The sequence below is a fragment of the Eurosta solidaginis genome, chromosome 3, assembly GCF_040869045.1.
Source record: "Eurosta solidaginis isolate ZX-2024a chromosome 3, ASM4086904v1, whole genome shotgun sequence".
In the NCBI taxonomy this organism is placed as follows: domain Eukaryota; kingdom Metazoa; phylum Arthropoda; class Insecta; order Diptera; family Tephritidae; genus Eurosta; species Eurosta solidaginis.
In genome coordinates, this window is record NC_090321.1 from 209,797,991 (window position 1) to 209,818,040 (window position 20,050).

Below are 20,050 nucleotides of genomic sequence, written 5' to 3' on the forward strand. Positions count from 1 at the left end.
CCGTATGCCATTTATAAAGCTCTGAATCTTTACCCTTTCAGTGTTTTCCACGGGTGCATCCGCATTCGCTAAATGTGCCAGCCTTTCAACATCCGACGCAAACTCTTGCAATGTCTCACCAGGCTTCTGGAAGCGGTTCAGTAACTCCATTTGGTATATATGTCTCCTAATCTCAGTTCCGAATCGTCTCTCTAGAGCGCCCATCAATGCTTCATAACAGTTCCGTTCGCCCTCTGGAATGGTTTGTAAAATCTCAGCTGCAGGCCATTTCAACGCCATGAACAGTGCAGCAACTTTATTTTCAACATTCCAGTTGTTCACTGCTGCGGTCTTCTCAAAGTGAATCTTAAACACCTGGAAAGGAACAGAACCGTCAAAAGATGGAGTTTTTACCTTCGTATTGCTTGCTGAAACAGCTGGACGATTTAATTGCAACTCCTATATACGACCTCTCAAAGCACCCACCTCGGCTTCGATTTTTCCTCAAACTGCGTTATTTTCTCGTCCATACGCGCTTCGAGTTTTGATGATATACTCGCCTCTTGCGCTTCGAGTTGTACTGTTATGCGTGCCTTTTGCTCTTTCAGTTGTGTTTCCATCTTTGATGTTATACGGTTCTCCTGGGATTCTAGTTGAGATGCCATATATGTATTCTGTTCTTCCATTTGAGATGACATTTGCCATGACATTGATGTTACTGTCGACGTTTGTGCAGATATTGCAGCCAATATCATGTTCAAGTCTGTGCTCGTAACTATCTGCGATGTTTCATTTTTCTCTTCAATTTTTGTTGTCTCCTCGCCATCAAGAGGAAAGACATACTCTTCCACGTTAATTCCTTCTGCCTCCATTGCCTCTCGTAGTCGTGCCTGATATTCGAGTTTAATGCCGCTTGTATTCAATCCACGGCTCTCTCAAAATCTTCGGAATTTATCCAACAATTCCTCTTCTGACACCAATTGTAACGAATTTACTGCAAATCCTCTTATTTGCAACCTTCTGCTAAGTTCGAATCACTAAACTGTTGAATAAATAACTCCAATATTTAATAATGCAAAATGGCCTTTATTAAAGTACTTCACAATAAATAACTCTACTATTGCCCGACAGATTGCGTGCTTAATCAAAACTGATTTTAGCGCCTCTATTGTTGAGGCCATTTATAATTTTTGATTTCTTCGTTGCATCTTCTAGGCGCTTCTGTTCTAGAATGTACTAGTTGGTTATCTGTTATAATTATAACTACAGATGTACGTGTATAGCTCTCATATGCGCGTGTGTTTGTGAGCGACACTTCCCCAATTATAAAGCTTGAAACACAATGCCCTGACGCCGCGAAATAAACGCGGCGAACATCGCCTTGTCAAAAATAGAATCCCCATAATTACATGAAGGTGAACACAATGAACGCCAAGAGCGAAATTTACGCGACGTCATTTTGCGACGATAGATTTATTTCTATAGTCGCCGCCGGGCGATGACGACAACCATCCCAAGGGTTGCTGCTGTTCAATTTTTTAAGTATAAAAAAGAAAACATAATATCCAAAAACAAATTTTTTTTCTTTACATATAATTTTTAATTTAATTTCTTAACATTTTTGTATTGTTTTGTTAATTTCTTAATATTTTTGGCGTGTTTTAGCAGTCAAGTGCTAAAGCAGAGAATTAAAAAAGTTTTAATTGTTTTCATCTTTATTTCTATATAATGGCCACTCTGAATAAACAGCGTCAATTTCGGCCGGCATTGTGTTTTAAGTAGATGAAATGTCTGGGCGTAATTTGAAATGTTATCGCCCGACGCGGCGTATATCGTCGTCGCTCGGCATTGTGTTTCAAGCATAATTGCATATCTCAGATAAGATATCTGCATGTGTTTGTTGCTTCTCCGCTGCGTGTACGTACATATGTGTAAGCATAATGATTGAATTATTGATGTGCATTCACGTCACTACTTAGCATCGGCTTAGAGATGGCTGTACCCCTTAGTGTTGCTAATATTCGTACCAATATTGAAGAAGAAGTTTTGAATTTTGACACGCCCTCTCCCGAAGTTTGACCTTTCCTCCTCGAAATAGTTGGTGTGGATTATTAAAATGTTGGCTAGTATTCAACATGAATTTATAAATCTAGATAGCTATGGAGTACACTTAATCTTGAAAACTTAGTTTGTTTAAATTCTCAATAAAAGGCAGCTAAACAGCTTGCAAAGAACGAGGCAAAACAAATGCTTAATTTTAATAACCTACACGTCTGTATATGCAACTGCAAATTTGATTAAGCTTATAATGTTGAGCTACAGCTAGTCAAAAATTAATATATTTTGCCGTACTTAAATGGACCTCAGATTCTTATTCAGATTGCCAAATTCATGTCGATATGTGTGTACTTTATATGCATTGGCTACCATTTTAGTTACGTCATTTGCCGTAAGTAACTTGTAAGTAAATTTTAATCAGGAAAAGCTGGAGCATTGTTTAAAAAGAGCCAGACCTTTGTTAAAGGCGGCCACCTTGGTGTGGTGGTAGCATGCTCCGCCTACCACACTACCACAGTAAAGGCCCTGGCTTCAAGTCTCGGGCAAAGTAACATCAAAAATTTATAAACAAAAAAATACCTAAATATCAAACACCGCCAGTGTATTTCTGCTATGAAAAGATAAAAAATCAGGGCCCGTATCGTGTGTTACGAATCGTATCGGTATCCATTCTTCAATCAATTTATAAATATGAAACTGCCAAACAATTTATACAAATTATGATAAATTATAAATCCTAGTAGAACGCGAAGTCTCTAGTTCACATATGTCGTTATTAGAACTCACGATTTCAGATCTATTTTGATATAATTTTTGAGTGAAAACTTGATTTCGATAGGAATCGTAACACACGATACGGGCCGGCCCAGGGACTTATGTATGACTATGCCTTGTTTTTACTTTTTTTAAACCTATATTAAGAAAGCGTGGAGCACAAAACTGTATTTAAATTGTACCTCATTAAAGAAATCACTAAATCGTATTTAATTACTATACATTTTAATATTATTTTACACCTTTAGGTACTGACTACGAGTCTTCTTGAAAATCTTTGAAAAATTCTCCAATTAGTTTGTTCTTTTATATCTTGCTAGTTTGATAGATTTATTAGCTTTATTTATGATATTTACAAAGGCATGGTCTGTAGTCACCAGGAAAATATATCTACAGTTGGCAAGTTGTTTCTTAATTGAAGTTACATTGTTCTAGAAGGCATCGCCCTTGGAAGGTGTATCATGTGAATCATACAAGCAACAAATATTATGAAAGGAATTGTGAACTAAATAATTTGTATTTTTAGCTAGTCTTATGTGGAGCCGAATAAATTGAGGCATTATCCATGAATTGCAGAGAATATTCGATTGCTTCAAGAGATGTTAACAAATTTTTGGTTTTATAGGTAAGCTCAAAAAATAAATGGTAAGGCCCATATGCAGAACGGCAAGTTATCTTTTTAAATCACAGGTAACTTGACATGAGGGGCTGAACTCATACATTTTTGACACATTCTTTTAATTAACATTGAGCTAAAATTATAATTTAATAAATGTCTTCTTTGGAATTTCTTCTACGAATGGCTTTGGAAAAAATAAAGCCAACCTAGTTCGTGAACGTGACTATCGCATTACGAGATTTTGGTTTTATTTTGTGAAATTATTACGAAAAGATGCGATATGGCTGAAAAACCTTACCAGTAACGCGATTCACTAACTTTTGCCGTTTCTGAAATCAAAATTTTTACCGTAGTCAATTATTGCATGCATTGTCAATTGAGCGAATCACTTACTTTGTTCTAAAAATACTTGCTAAGTATCAATTTTAGAAAAATGTTATCTATAGTAGTGACATGTCAAAACTAACGCAAAGGTCATAGAGAAATTGACAAAAACATTTAATCATATATTCACGCCACAAATTGTGTGCAGGACTCAGTAAAGTTAAGAATTTTTGATATTATTTTTTTATTATTTGAACATTTACTGCACTTTTTATATTTTTTCAGAGAGGCGTTTACCAGCAAGGCAGCAACATGATCCAAAAGTTAGTGAATAGCAGAATTGTTAAAATTATTGTTAAGCCAATTTACCGCTATCAAATGTTGTTAAAATGTTAGTGAAACGCGCTAAAAGGCAAACATTTGTGGGGTAAAGTAAGGTCATAGTTAAACAAAAGTTTTGTTAATGTTTAGGTAATGGGTCGAAAATAAAAATTCCACTTGATTTCATTAAATGAACCCACAGTAGGTAGACATTAATTTTATTCGGCAAAACAGCGGTTGAGCCGAATAAATGATACGAGCCTTAGAGAGAGAGAGTGTATACGAGCGAGACGAGCAAACATAGTTAAACAATTTGTTTTGTGAATGTGTGTGAGCACAGTGATATCTGCTCCACCATTGCTGTAACAGTATTTTGATGGCATTTGACTTGTGCAGTTAGTGTAGTGCGGTTAATAACGGTTGAGATAGTGTTGGGGCGCTACGCGATTTTACAATTTTATATACGGTTAATGTACTTCGTTTTTTGTGAAACTGGAGTGTTTTGAAGATTTTGAATGAAAACATAATAAGAAAAAAATCGAAGTGTTGTTGCCAACGTCGAAAGTTTTAGAGAAATCGATAAGAAAAATAAGTGCCAAAGAGAAAAAAACACGAAACAAGCAAATAATAACAAGAATAATAAAAAAAGAATACAAATTGTAAAGGGAAGCAGACGAAAGGGGGCAAGTGCAATGTGCTTAAAGTGGACCGCGCGCTAAATGGGAGCGGAGAGTGTGCAGTGCAAAGAGAACCCAACAACAATACGTGAATTGTTGTTAAAAATCAATATAAATGTTAGTATATGAAAAGTGTTGAGTTTATTTTTACGGCAGATTTTTGCCGGTTACATGTTTACAATAGAAGATTTATTGCGTTCATACTTTTTAACAATTTTTTTCACATTTATTTAAGTGAAATTTGTCGATGCATATGCCGCGCAAAATAAATGAAAATATCAGCAACCATTTTTTTTTTTTAATATATGTATGTATGTATGTATAAATGTAAGTTTGGATAATTCTGCGCGGCTTTAAATTTTCTAATGGGAAATTTTCACTTTACATTCTGCGCTTAAGTTTGGATAAGACGAATGTGTGTGTGTGAGTGCACGTGTGCGGGTGTGTTTTGTGTTTGCATATTACCATATGTGAACGAGCCAGAGCTAGAGCGGTCAAGTATGTGATATTCGCCGCTTTGAGGGCGCGGGCAAACACTTGACACGCACACATAGCCTCATAGCCAGAAATACCTACCAAAAAGTTTTAAACTTATATAAGACTTACATATTTCATTAGACCACAAGGCTTAGAGCATGAAGCATGTAATATTGGCTATCAATTGTAGGAACTATTACTTATAATATTCCTTATTTTCTGTACTTTTATCAACAGGAATAATGTTTAGCTCAATTATAGCGTTATGTTTAAGGAATTATTATAAGAAATTGGAGAGGATGTAACAACATGGTTGCCGTTTTGGTATATTCAAACCAAAAATTTTACGTTTTGCATACCTAGTTGTGTTTGAGATTATGTTATGTATTGTTTATGAGGCGATGCGTTTAAAACCGCATAGTTTGTGGCGTACTCCTTTTAATTTTTTGGCTTAAACTTTCATTAAATTCACTAGATCAGTAAATCACTAATCGAGTAATATATGTAGATACCTATAATAACTGCCGTGAAAATTTTGAGTTTGGAAAATCTGAGCAAAGATGAAGTGCCAACACATTCAACACAGAATAGAGCACCTTCTGTGTGTTTGGTAGTGCTTTCCAAATTACCTACTTGGTTTTTCTACCAGCGTAAGGACTACCATATTAAAAACAGTTAATAATATCATGATCAATCAATTTGGCGGCCGCCGTGGTGTGGCGCTAGCGTGTTCCGCCTACCACACCGAAGATACTTGGTTCACGTTCCGCAACATCAAAATGCTAGAAACAAGTTGATTTTAATCAGAAGAAAGGTTTTCTAAGCGGGGTCGCGCCGCAGTGATTTAGCAAGCACTCCGAGTGTATTTCTGCTATCAAAAGCTACTCAGTGAAAACTCATCTGACTTGCTGATGCCGTTCGGAGTCCTCGTAAAACATATACATAGGCCCGTCCCGCCAATTTTTAGCAAAAGTGAAAAGGAACACGACGCGAATTGGAAAAGAGGCTTGGCCTTAAATATTTTATATTTAATAATATCACCGTAGTGTGATGGCAGCGTGCTCCGCCTACCACACCATATGCCCTGGATTCACACCCCGGGCAAAGCAACATCAAAATTTTAGAAATAAGGTTTTTCAATTAAAAGAAATTTTTTCTAAGCGGGTGTATTTCTGCCATGAAAAGCTCTCAGTGAAAACTCATCTGCCTTGCAGATGCCGTTCGGAGTCGGCATAAAACATGTAGGTCCCGTCCGGCCGATTTGTAGGGAAAATCAATAGGAGCACGACGCAAATTGGAAGAGAAGCTCGGTCTTAGATCTCTTCGGAGGTTATCGCGCCTTACATTTATTTTTTTTTATTTTAATAATATCACGATAGGCATCATCAGCCTATTAACTGCCCAAGCAACACCAGAGGAATTGAAATAGTTTTCCACCTAATCTTTCCAGCGGAGTGGGAGCTGCCCTTTTCCTTTGCTTGCGTAGGCATATCTCATCCAAATATAAAATGTATGGGCGACTACCACTAACCGTGGAAAACTCGCTCATCTCATTATTTCTGTGGAAGACTAGCATGTTTCAATTGTGTTAGTTTTCGACCAAATCACGAGCTCTGCTGGTCTTTCTGTAAAATTTTTGAAAATCGACACTTTCAAAATAAGTTTGTTGCTATTTTTTTGTAAATTTGGAGAATGGTGTTTTTTTTTTTGCTTACTTCGTGGAGCCTTCAAAAATTTAAACAATTTTATTTTTCAGCACCATGTAAAGACTGCTAAAAAATGTTTTTTTTTTTTTTTAAACTTATATTTGGTCATTGATTTCAATGAGTGATGCGTTATTGTACAGGTATTTACTCAATGCACAATTCGTCCGAAGATGTCACGTACCAACTATTTCTTACTTCAGATTCTTTATCAGGTAGCTTCCTAAGGTGGGAATCATAGAAATAACTTTTAACACAGTAAATTTTTCTTTGATAAATATTGACCGAGTTCACAAATATTTACTCTTTAACCAAGGGATAGACGTATTTATTGAATACATAGCTTCAGTTTTCCATAGAAATTAGCAAATTTAGACAACCTATTATGCACTGACTACTTTTTTCACTCTGAGATATAGTATTGACCTGGGCTGGAAGCGCTGCCATCGTTCCTTATGGTTTACAACCATTTATCCCGTTTTTTGTTGGGCAATCTATATGCACATGTTTGTGTGTGTATGAATATGAATAAGCGTAGATGTGATAACACGTTTTGTTGGTGTGAGGCGAATGAACACGACATGTGAACATTGCGGCATGATCTCGATGTTTCAAGTATGTAGTATGCATGTGTTCAAGTGCTTCTTTTCTGCTCAGCGCATTTCACTTTATGTGTTCGCAATGGAATCTTTCCCATATATATGTACGTACACGCAAATACTTACAACGTTTAAATAAGAAACCAAGCAAAACATAACGCGGCGAATTCGTTTGCCGACAGAAATGAGCGCAGAGTGGGCGCAAAATTCATAGGCGAATTGAGCTCCAAACAAGAGCAACTACGAACATACTGATGAGGCGTAGAAAGTTCGCAGCCAGCACACCGCAGTCAAAAGGTTGAACACGAACTTTTTGTTGTTGTTTTTTGCTTTGGTTTTCTTTTCGTAAATGTGTATCTGTGAGTATAAAAAACAAATAGATACAAAATCTAACAGAACATATATACATATTGTCATATATGCGCACAGAGCCAAATTTTGTGTTGGAAGCGTAAACCTTTCGCCTAAGTTGCAAGGCAGGTTGCCGGTGGTGGGTTGAATGTGGGCTAACGCGCCCGTATTGTACGGTGTTTGTGCACATCCAACGAAGCGAATATCATGTCGTGAGCGGTGAATTGTTTGTGAGAACTGGTGCAGGGGGTTGAGTGTACAAATCCAAAACTGAAACAAGGTGGATATAGCAATCACAAGTTGGTAGTCTGTTGGTGGTGGTAGTTCGTCTAATTTGTGAGAGTAAGAACGAACATTGAAGTATTTTTTCGATGAACGCGCACGCGTGAGTGAGAGCGCCCGTCAAGCGCCAGCTACACAACAATACGCGGTGTACGAGAACGGCCTTTGTGCGAATTAATTGTATCTGGCATTCGGTAGTTTCGAATTTGATGGCTGCTGTAGCGGTTAGATTCAGCGGCAAGTCAAAAGTTAAAACGCGTGTGAATTTATGTACATATATTTGTATTGCGTTACAACACAAGCGCGCATAGTTGCGGGTAGCAAATAAACGAATCAACTATAAAAGCGCATGTATGTTTGTTTGTGTACGTTAGCGTTTCTAACAAAAACAAAAATAAAATTGGAAAGTAGTACAAGTTATACATACATACATACATGCATATGCACGTATGTAACTATGAAGTATAGAACGCCGCATCCAACCACCAGTGCTAAAGGCATAAATATGCGTAGGGCTTAGCCGCCCTAATTTGGGTGCTCGTGTATGATACACACACACATACATGCATATAAACCCGTAAGTGTTTGTGAACGCGGTGGGGCGCTCATTAAAGTGCGGAACTGTTTTTAATGTGTGTGTAGGTGGGTAACGGAAGAGCCATAAAATAGACGAAGTGACAGAATTGAGAATCGGTAGCACCGTAGCAGGAAGTAGCGGCAAATTATTCTTTTTCTTCGACTCGTTTTTTCTTGTTTCCTAATATCTATCATCAAAAAAACTCGTTTTTCTTTTCTTTTTTATATTTATTTCATATTTTTTGTTTTGTTTTTTATTTTATTCGCCCTCAAGCTCTCATTCTGTGGTACGTTTCTACGTCAGTCGGCACGTTGGCCAAGGTAAGAAACAGCTGAGAGTGAGTGGCTTTGTTTTGTTTTGGCATCTAATTTATGTAACTATGCGCTTGTTGAGTATGCGGGCATACATATGTAAATACCCAACAAAAAATTACATAAATGATGAGGGAGAACCGGTTCCAGGGTACCTCTGAACCACCGAACCGGTTTGTTTCAAGTGGCTCAACCCTTTTAACTATACTAAGTGGTAAATTACCATTGGGAAATCTAAGGACAAATGTTGCATTTAGATGATAACTGTCACTAACGTTCCTTGGGATTGAATATCTCTCAGATATTGTGGATAGTCTTAATTTCATCGAAGTACGTCCGGCTTTGGCGAGATTGATCGGCTGCAAGTTAATTGGCGTGATGACTACACATATCATCTGTAGATCAGGTAGCGAAGAACATAGTGTTAACAAATGCAACGAGACGCAATGCCTCGGGGCAGTTTGGTAGCTTGAGACCATACGGCCACAGTAGTATAATAAAATAAAAATACTACCCACGATATACCTCCGAAGAGAATTAAATCCGAGGTTCTATTCCAATTTGTGTCGTGCTGCTTTTTAATTTTCTTACAAATTGGCGAGACTGACCTACATGTTTTATCTGCAACGCAAATTAGTAGACGGACTACACCACGGCGGTCGCCAGATATGAGAAAATCCGAATGAAAAATTAAGATTGACAAAGTATTAAACTAGCACTGATCATAACCATATTTTTACCTAATCGTATCTATTTTCTTCGATTGTTGGTGTCTCAACTTTAAAAAATAATAAGTCACGTAGTAAAAACGTATCCGAAAAAAAAAAATATCCAAGAAGTTAATAAATTCACCAACTCAATCATGGATATGGCGAAAATCCAAAAACCAATTGGTTAGCAATGGTATGATTATGGCTAAGGCGTTATGGTATCGCACCATTGGCCAATTATTTGAATTTCCATAAGGTTGCTTGAATCAGCTGTTTTATATGGAGATACGGCAATTATGCCAGGGTTTTATGCTAGCAGGGCTACCGAGAGTGCGGGAAAGACCGCAGGATTTCCACAGGAACGATTTGGAGGAACCGGTCCAGCAGAAAGTCTTTCACACTGATATAGGAATAACTTTAGATCACTGTTATAACCAAATACAATCGGTCCTGAAAGCCACACTTGGGAGGGAGAAACAGCCCACTGTCTCAAAGCTTTACACAGCCTGCCTTGCACAGTCACCACATGAAGCTGTCTTGAAATTCAGTTGAGATATTTGAACACAACACGCCACCCCGCACTACAGGCTTAGTGATTACCTCCGAACTGGTTCTAATCGGATGCAGAGCAGCACAGTTATTTGCCACAGTTGTAACAACAACGCCGAACTCTGGGATATATGTATGTATTTATAACCTACAACTGAAACAAATTCGCACGCGTCAAAAGGGTTTTAAAGGCTGCAAAAGCCACTTTGTAGGGCATAACAATATAAGTTGAATGTCAGCTGAAAGCACTGGGACGGAATTACAACTAGTACTGTTACTTAATGCGATAGTTCGAAGCTAGTGCAATTCGCTGCAGCTGTTGCTTATTCACTAATACGTGCATGGATATAGGGGAATCCCTAAATACGAAGAACCTGTTTTCAATACAGTAAAATACATAAAAATGTATGTACCTATTGCATATACGTAGTTAGTATCTTCTTGTGTGTGTACGTACGTGAATCGCAATGCTTAAAATAGTGTTGAGTATTAAAGACAAAGTTAATGTCATTGAAATTCATAAGAAAGAAAAACTAAGTGTACGAGAGTTGGCAAAGAAATGTAAGATCAGCAAAACGCAAGCTGCTAGCATTATCAAAAACAAAGATCAAATTTTAAGTTTGTGGGACACTGATGTCAAACCGGAGAGAAAAAGGAGTCTGCTGAAGCCCAAAGGCCTTAATATTGATAAATTGTGCTACGAATGGTTTATGAAGGATCGAAATAAGAGCATTCCTGTCAGGCACACTTATAAGGAGCAAAGCTAAAGAAATTGCAGTGAGACTCAATTACGACGATTTTAGTGCATCATCCGGCTGGCTGGAAAGGTTCAAAAAACATCACAACATAGCTTTCCGGACAATTATTTTGAATATTTTGTACACAAAACTTTATTCTTTAATTTATGAACAAAGCTTTATGAACCTCCTAACTCAGTCTTTTTTGTATGTATTAATATTCTTGTTTTGGAAATAAAACTGTTTAAACATTCATCAATAATACTTTTATCATAAGCGGACACCTCTCATAAGCGGAAAAATTTGGCAGTCTCTTAGGTGTCCGTTTAAGAGAGAGTACACTGTATAAAAATAATAAGAATTTCGAAAAATACGTTTTAATTTTACTAAAGTGTCTAGTTTAAGAAAAAATAACGTTTTTTTTCGAAATCTAGAACTTTGGAGCTTTTTACGAAACGTAACCAGATGTACCTGAGCATATTCTCCTTTTTACGTCCCCATATACAAATTTTTTGGTGGGTATGAGTATGAGTGTGTAGGTGTACTGCGTACATGTTTGTATGTATGTATGCATCGTTGAAAATGCGTGCACATAAACAAAAAGTCAAAAACAGCGACGACGAATTAATGACACAATACAATCGTAGCGGCAAACGACATTGAAGTCAATCAAACACACTCACGAAAATATGTACATACATCTGTATGTAATGTAAAAAACAGAAAAAAATAGGAATCAAATTAATAACAGCTAAACTGTTTTAGCATATTGAATTTAATGGGTAAGTTAAGATTTTCTAATATAGCTGACTCGGGTAACTACAGTTTGGTCAATACGTCTCGCAGCAAGGTTTGAAGTCTGAAAAGAAAAGAGGAAAAATAAATACTTAGCGCGATTTACCTACGGGGAGTTAAGGCCGAACTTTTCTTCCAATTTGCGCCATGTTCCCATTTAATTTTTCCTACAAATTAAACCTGCTTGTTTTATGCCGTACGGCAGTTGCAAGCAGGTGAATTTTCACTGAGAAGCTTGTCATAGCAGAAATACACTTGGAGTTTTTCCAAACCACTGTTGAGAAGCGACGCCTTGTAAATATTCACATCCACCCATTAAATTTACCTTCACCCATCGCTGGCCCCACGGAGATGACCATCCATCTAATCCTTCTCTTCCAAAGCTCTGCTCATTCTTCCATTACTGCGAGCCACACATATCAGGCTTGACACGAGAGAGAATTTCGCAGTTACCTGCTGAGGCCGAAGGAGCTCTTCACCAAGAGTGATTCTCAATTTGAGTTATCGATGGATATTGTTTTCAATGTCAACTCTAGTTCTTAAAAAAAAATGTTGAGTAGTATCCATCCAGTTTAGTGCGAGACTGAGCATGAAATTTATTCACACTGAAGTGCTCGTAGACTCTATTGGGGACAACTTACTAGGGAATATGTCCGTTTTTGGCGTCTATCGTTGCATTTTTTACAACCTTAAACTTATTATATCATCACTAGCAGATTCTTTTATACATATCTCCTTTCGGTAGACGTTTGCCTATAGGGATTTCTATCAGCCCCACAGCCAGGGTTGGCACGTCATTTCGTTCATATTCTCGGGGACAGCCAGTGTCTTACTCTTAGTTCGCTGTATAATCTTCGAGTAAGCCGAAGTCTCCTCGTTACCTCCCCTCGGCTTATCAACCTTTAGCGACTCAACCCAAGAAAATCAGCCCATTTTAATGCATATTTTGTTAGATTAGTTTTTTAATGAATGGAAACTGTTTTCAACAACCAAAAAAATTTAGAGAGGAGAGGAAAGTATTTGGGATCCAGGATGAATCGGAGACAGATGTAAAAGTAAGAAAGCATGAACTTTCCTTAATCTTCGTTGGACACATAATCAAACAAATTTTAAATACTTTGGACTGAGATGTAATGTGCTCTCTGGGCAAACATTCATGTTCTAAAGGTCGTTAAGACTTGCCAAGTCATGTTATGCGAGTGGCCCATAAGACATTTGGTGGTCAGGTGGAAAACGATTTGCGATCCTTTGGAGTTTCCAAATGGAGTCAAGTGTGTAAATTATGAAGCTACTTGCGCGCTTTGTCCATTTACCTAAACTGATTAAAAGTTTAACTAATTCAGCAAATATTTATATTTTCATTTGAAAACTCATTGTTAAGTTTGTCACCTATATAAAGAGTTATCGAGCATAAAATAGCCAAATGGGTCTTCGTCTAATAGTAGTAGATAGTTACCAATAATGTGAACAAGTGGGTGACTTCACTTACGGCAATTCTCTCATCATAACGAAATTCTTCAACACGCTGCGAAAACTATTCATAACGATTATTACAATAATCAATATCAATTATACGGTATGGTATGGATTAATTATATCCCATTAATCAATTTACTAATTGGTAACTACATACATAAATGATGAGTTGGACGAGTTCTTGCGCTCTTGAACTGTACTGAGTTTCTACTAGTCGAAGGCTTTGAACATACATTTTGTTTGTACGAATATATCTATGTACATATGTATGGACTCCTGGACGTATCCATATTGATAAGGACTTACGTTTACATTAGGGTGCACCTTATTTGTATTGGTTAGGCCGTAAAAATGTATCTTGCGAAAAATAAAGTAGCTTTCATGTCAAGCTTATGAAAAATTAGCCAAATATTTTCGGAACCAAAAAAATTGCTTAGTGTAGTCATAGGTTAGGATAGGTTAGGTTAGAGTGGCTAGCGGTGCGAGCACCAGTGCACTTAGGCACAAAAAGGTCCCATTATGATACCACGTGGATCTTTCCTCTACTCAAACCAACAGGTCGATTCTTCAAATGTTAGGAATTTCTTAGGTTCCAACTTCGCCAGATCACAAAGATCGTCAAAGAAGGGAGATCCCAGAGATTTCTTCCTCTTGTGCGAAAGCTCAGGACAATCGCGCAGAAAATGCTTGAGTGTTTCTATTTCCTCTTCCTTTCCTTTGCAGCCCCTGCAGTAATCTTTATAGGGAGCACCCAGCCGTTGTGCCTGCTTCCCGATTGCTATGTGGCCGTTTATAAATCCAACCACCAGAGATATGTCTCCCCTTCAAAGAGGAAGGAGACTCCTTGTGCGTCTCGCGTCCCATTCAGGCCACACAAGCTTAGTGTGGTAGCAGGATTCGAGATTGCTCCATCTCACACCCGCTTCCCTAAGGAAATCCCCTTTCAAAGTGAGCTTACAGGTAGCGAGCGGCATGGTCACTCCCTTTCAGGACGACGAAGGCGGAACAGATGTGCCCCCTCTTGCAAGTTCGTCAGCGATGTTGTTGTTGTTGTAGCGATAAGGTTGCTCCCCGGAGGCTTTGGGGAGTGTTATCGATGTGATGGTCCTTTGCAGGATACAGATCCGGTACGCTCCGGTAACACAGCACCATTAAGGTGCCAGCCCGACCAACTCGGGAACGATTTATGTGGCCAAATTAAACCTTCAGGCCATTCCCTCCCTACCCACCCCCAAGTTCCATGAGGAGCTTGGGGTCGCCAGAGCCTCGTCTGTTAGTGAAACAGGATTCGCCGCGGATAGGTGAGGTTGACAATTGGGTTTGGAGAAGCTATATATTGCGCTGGCAACCTGAAGGGTTGCGCTACACAGCCCCTTGAATCTGGTATTTTAGTCGCCTCTTACGACAGGCATACCTACCGCGGGTATATTCTGACCCCCTAACCCGCTGGGGGAATGGGTCAGCCATCTCATTGCCTGGTATATCGGCACCACCAGGCACCCATACCAGACTGGGAAGTTTGCTCTGGGATCTCGTTAAGTGATTTGTGGCACTTCTCTACTTTCCTGGAATTACATGTGACCGATCCAAGCGCTTTTAGTGCAGCCTGGCTGTCAGAGTAAATACAAATTTAAACATTTCTGGCAACACATTAAAAAGAGTATCCAGCGCCTCTGCAGAGTTGGCGCGCAGAGCAGCCCCACGCAGACTGGAGCACTTCTTTGTACTTTCCGTGTAGTCCTAGTAGTGCACACTTTTTATTTTTGTCTGTCACCCTACCGCCTCCTGAAAAATTTGAAAGCATTCGTCCGTACCCACAGTCTCTGGTGGTCGATGCTCCCGTATATCTCACATTAATCGCAGACAAAAAAAGAGAAACCGAGCAGTCACTTAATATTTCCAATTTCTCTATAAGCCCTTGAATGTCGGAAGAAATTTAAATTGGAGGCCAGCAGTGTGCCCAAAATTACCTGAAGAAAATTTTTCCTTACATGCACTCAAGTTTTGGTCTATCGGAATGGCTCTTCCGGTTCCTGGTTCAGAACACTAGAAAGCTCATTTTTGTATAAAATTTAATGTTTCAAGAATAGTTTTATAGATATTGATGGTCTTTTCGGCACGTTGCGGAAAAAAGCTTCAATAAAGTACTACCCCGACCGATTTGATATAACCACATTGAACTTTCTACCTCATGCAACCTTTTCTTTCGTGAGGGATTTGGGGTCGCCATTACCTCGCAAACTAAATAAACAGGATTCGCTAAGGGAAGGTGAAGTTGACAATTTGACTTGAAGGGCTATGGATTGCACCAGGCTTCACTGATAGAGTTTTGTATTTAGAGAATATGGACCAAAATGCTGTTCTAGTCCTAAAAAGCAACATCCAGCAACAATGCAGCACCTCACCACTCTACGACAAGAGTATCCGATAGGCAATAGTTTCATAAAATCGTTCTACGAGCCTAACTGCGTGGCCTATGCTCCTTATAATGCTCTGCTTGGAGCTGTACATATTTCTCGAAGGTTTTAGTAAACTAATTTCATTAAAGAATGAACTTTATAAACATTCCTGACTATACATGCATATAAATATATAATAATTTAGAGTGTAGCATTGATTGAAATTAGATCGGTTTCCCTAGGAAATAAAAAGTTTTAAGAGACGGCCGCTAAATTTGAAGCTTTTGTTGAAAGGGTGTCGGCACAAAATTAGTTTATTGTAATTTGGTTGTTGTACCGCCGATTTTCAAAATTGATTTATCATTATTTCGGGTTGAAAAGCTCTTGAATTCCTTGTGATACGATTGTATGTAGTTTTTAATAGTTTTGCGAAGTAGGAAGCATATTTTAAGGAGCTTCAACGCGGCTAGAAACCATACCTGTGTGAAAACATTATCACAATTTGAGTTCTCTGTGCGTTCATGCTGCATATGCCTGCGATTAAAAAAAAAAAAGCCGTGAGTACCAAGTAATCCCGAAGTCCGATGTAAACAGACTATGTATGTTGACGTCAAGACAACTAATGTTTTTAAATAAACTAGACCTGGCCCATGCATACAAGTACACCAAAACAGATAATCGAAATTTACTATCGTCAAGTTATCCGCTTTTTAGCCCAAAATCATTGGCTTGTTATTGATTTCTTATCGGCTTATTGTCGACGGGTTACAGATATGTCATCAATTTAATATTGAAGTTTTATCGGTATCTGTTTGATAACAAACCGATGAGTCGTCTATAATATATTGGTAACAGTCCGATAAAAAATTTATAACTTTGCGGTAGCAAACCAACAAGTTTCCAATAAAATACCGATATATTTTCTTTAACTGATCGATAGCATTTCAATAATAAATCGATAGCTTTTCGAAAAGATTATTTGTGTGTGCTGTATAGTCGGCCAACTTAGCGTTTTTGAAGTTGGTGAAGATGCGGGGTTTAGACGTAATGAAATCGGCTTATCGTGCCACTGAGAGGAGTATGGACCGATGGGTGGTCGGATGCTAATGTTAGCATCTGGCTGTCTGCGCTAACGAAAGAAATGTCTCGCGAGCTATAACCATTTCTTACCAAGAGCATCGTGTCGTCTGCTGTTTTTTTTCCTCCAACATCTCTCCCCTTCTGTCTGCTTACAGATTGGAACGCCACAGTTCGCGATGAGCATTGAAATCGCCTCAAATAATTTGACAGTAAGTAGAGCACTGATATCAGGGTTGTAAGGTAACAGGCGATGCAGACGTTTACAATTTCCAGGTTTACATCGCCTGACCCGACAGATATGCCATGACACTCCAGGGCACTGTTCCTGCAATTACCTTTTGAAACTGAAAATTTTCGTTAGAAAATCGACATTTTGAAAGAAAATCGATTACGCGCCGATACCAAACTGGTAGCTCTCCTATAACAATCGATAATTTATTGAAAAATCTATAGTTTCTTGATAAATCGATAACTTTTTCATGATAAATCGATAACTTTTGGATGAATAATCGATAAACTCATCGATATCCTTTGTTATCGATAGGAAATTTATATACAACTTATCTATAAGAAACCGTTAAAACTTCGTTAGCAAATTGATAACAAGTCGTAAGCTTTCGGTTTGGCTTCGATCTTGACTTTTAGTCTTTCCTTTCCTCTTTCCTCCTTTTTATATTTACTTCCTTTATATACATAAGTTTCGTTTGATGGATTTCAAGGGATTTTGATTTCGCCCTCCAAAACCTTTTCATTTTCTTCTACTTAATATGGTAGGTGTCACACCCATTTTACAAAGTTTTTTCTAAAGTTATATTTTGAATCAAAGAACCAAACCAATCACCATGTTTCACCCCTTTTTCGTATTTGGTATAGAGTTATGGAATTTTTTAAATTTTTCGAAAATTCGATATCGAAAAAGTGGGCGTGGTCATAATCGGATTTCCTCCATTTTCAATACCAAGATAAACTGAGTTTATATAAGTACGTGAACCAAGTTTAGTAAAGATATATCGGTTTTTGCTCAAGTTATCGTGTTAAAGGCCGAGCGGAAGGAAGAAGGTCGACTGTGTATAAAAACTGGGCGTGGATTCAAACCGATTTCGCCCATTTTCACAGAAAACTGTTATCGTCATAGAAGCCATGCCCTTACCAAATTTCACAAGGTTTGGTAAATTTTTGTTCGACTTATGGCATTAAAAGTAGTCTAGAAAAATTAAATTAAAAAGGGCGACGCTACGCCCATTTTGGAATTTTCTTTTATCTTTGTATTTTGTTGCACCATATCATTACTGGAGTTAAATGTTGACATAATTTACTTACATATATACTGTAAAGATATTAAATTTTTTGTTAAAATTTGACATAAAAAATTTTTTTTTAAAGGTGGGCGTGTTCGTCATCCGATTTTGCTAATTTTTATTAAGCGTACATATAGTAATAGGGGAAACGTTCCTGCCAAATTTCATCATGATATCGTCAACGACTGCCAAATTACAGCTTGCAAAACTATTAAATTACCTTATTTTAAAAGTGGGCGGGTCCACGCCCATTGTCCAAAATTATACTAATTTTCTATTCTGCGTCATAAGGTCAACCTACCTACAAGTTTCATCGCTTTATCCGTCTTTGGTAATGAAATATCGCACTATTTCGGTTTTTCGAAATTTTCGATATCGAAAAAGTGGGCGTGGTTATAGTCCGAGTTCGTTCATTTTAAATAGAGATCTGAGATGAGTGCCCAGGAACTTACATACCAAATTTACTCAAGTTATCGTGTTTAGGGACGGACGGACGGACATGGCTAAATGAATTTCTTTTATCGCCCAGATCATTCTTATATATAGAAGTCTATATATATCTCGATTAGTTTATGCCGTTACAGGGTACCGTTATGCGAACATTTATTATATTCTGTGAGCTCTGCTCAGCTGAGTCTAAACAGGGAAGAATTTATTTGACGAAATTTGATAAAAATTGCTACTGCTATTTTTCTGTTCGCTGATATAAAATTACGTTTTTATGTTACAAACATGAAGTCAAAATTAAAAAAATATGAATTAATAAAACAATTGGCAACTCTTTTTATACCTAGCTGTACTTGTACAGAGGGTATTATAGCTTTGATTGGATAACGGTTGGTTGTACAGGTATAACGGAATCCAGATAGATATATACTTCCATATATAAAAATCATCAGAATCGAAAAAAAATTTGATTGAGCCATGTCCGTCCGTCCGTCTGTCCGTTAACACGATAACTTGAGTAAATATTGAGATATCTGCACCAAATTTGGCACACGAGCTTACATGGACGCAGAATAGATTGGTATTGAAAATGAGCGAAATCGGATGATAACCACGCCCACTTTTTGGAAAACACAAAAAACCTGATAATTTAGTAAATAATACACCTAGAATGTTGAAATTTGACAAGGGAACTGATATTGGGACTCTTGATAAAAATTTGGAAACAATTTTTAAAATCGGCATGGCACCGCCCACTTGTGATAAAATCAATTTTACAAATATTATTGATCATAAATCAAAAATCGTTAAACCTATCGTAATAAAATTCGGCAGAGAGATTGCCTTTACTATAAGGAATGCTTTGAAGAAAAATTAACGATATCGGTTAAGGACAACGCCCATTTTAATATAAAATTTTTTTAAAAGGGTCGTGGACGAATAAAATTAGCTATATCTTTGCAAAAAAGAGCTTTATAGCAATGGTATTTCATTTCCCAAGTGGATTTATAACAATAAATAGGAAAAACTTTAAATTTAAAAAAAATGGGCGTGGCACCGCTCCTTTTATGACTAAGCAATTTTCTATGTTTCGGGAGCCATAACTCGAAGAAAAATTAGTTCAGAATAGAACCATATGTATGTATATGTATTATTGCCCAGCAATATTAAGCACACAAAACAAACAACAACAGCATTTCAAGCGTACAGCTGGGTATGCAATGTTCGGTTTCACCCGAAATTAGACTTCCTTACTTGTTTACGATGTCGTTGATAGCACAATTGGTAAATGAGAAATTGCAAAAAAAATTTGCAAATCAGCAATTCTTCAAGCTCTGCACCTCTCGTTTTTGTTTTAAACAATTTTTGCACAAGTTTCTTACAAGCGCTAGTTGCTTTTGTTGTTTTAGTGTACATTTTGTTATAAATTTCAAACTTTAATTCGTTATTTCTTTCACCGCCACTTTTTATTTTGCATTGTCTTTTAGTTTTTATCTCTCAGCGCTTT

At 37.6% G+C, this 20,050-nt stretch overlaps 1 protein-coding gene across 2 annotated transcripts in view; it reads left to right on the plus strand.

Annotated features, from left to right (window-relative positions):
- Positions 1-4,495: 4,495 nt before the first annotated feature.
- Positions 4,496-20,050, plus strand: part of Su(z)2 (Suppressor of zeste 2) — a 48,665-nt gene continuing 33,110 nt past the window's right edge. Inside the window, exon 1 of one of the 2 annotated variants that reach the window (XM_067774975.1) lies at positions 4,496-4,869. The gene's annotated coding sequence lies outside the window, so the exon portion shown is untranslated. Of the gene's footprint in view, positions 4,870-8,379; positions 8,516-20,050 lie in introns of those variants that run through there. The other variant, XM_067774976.1, reaches the window with a different exon arrangement.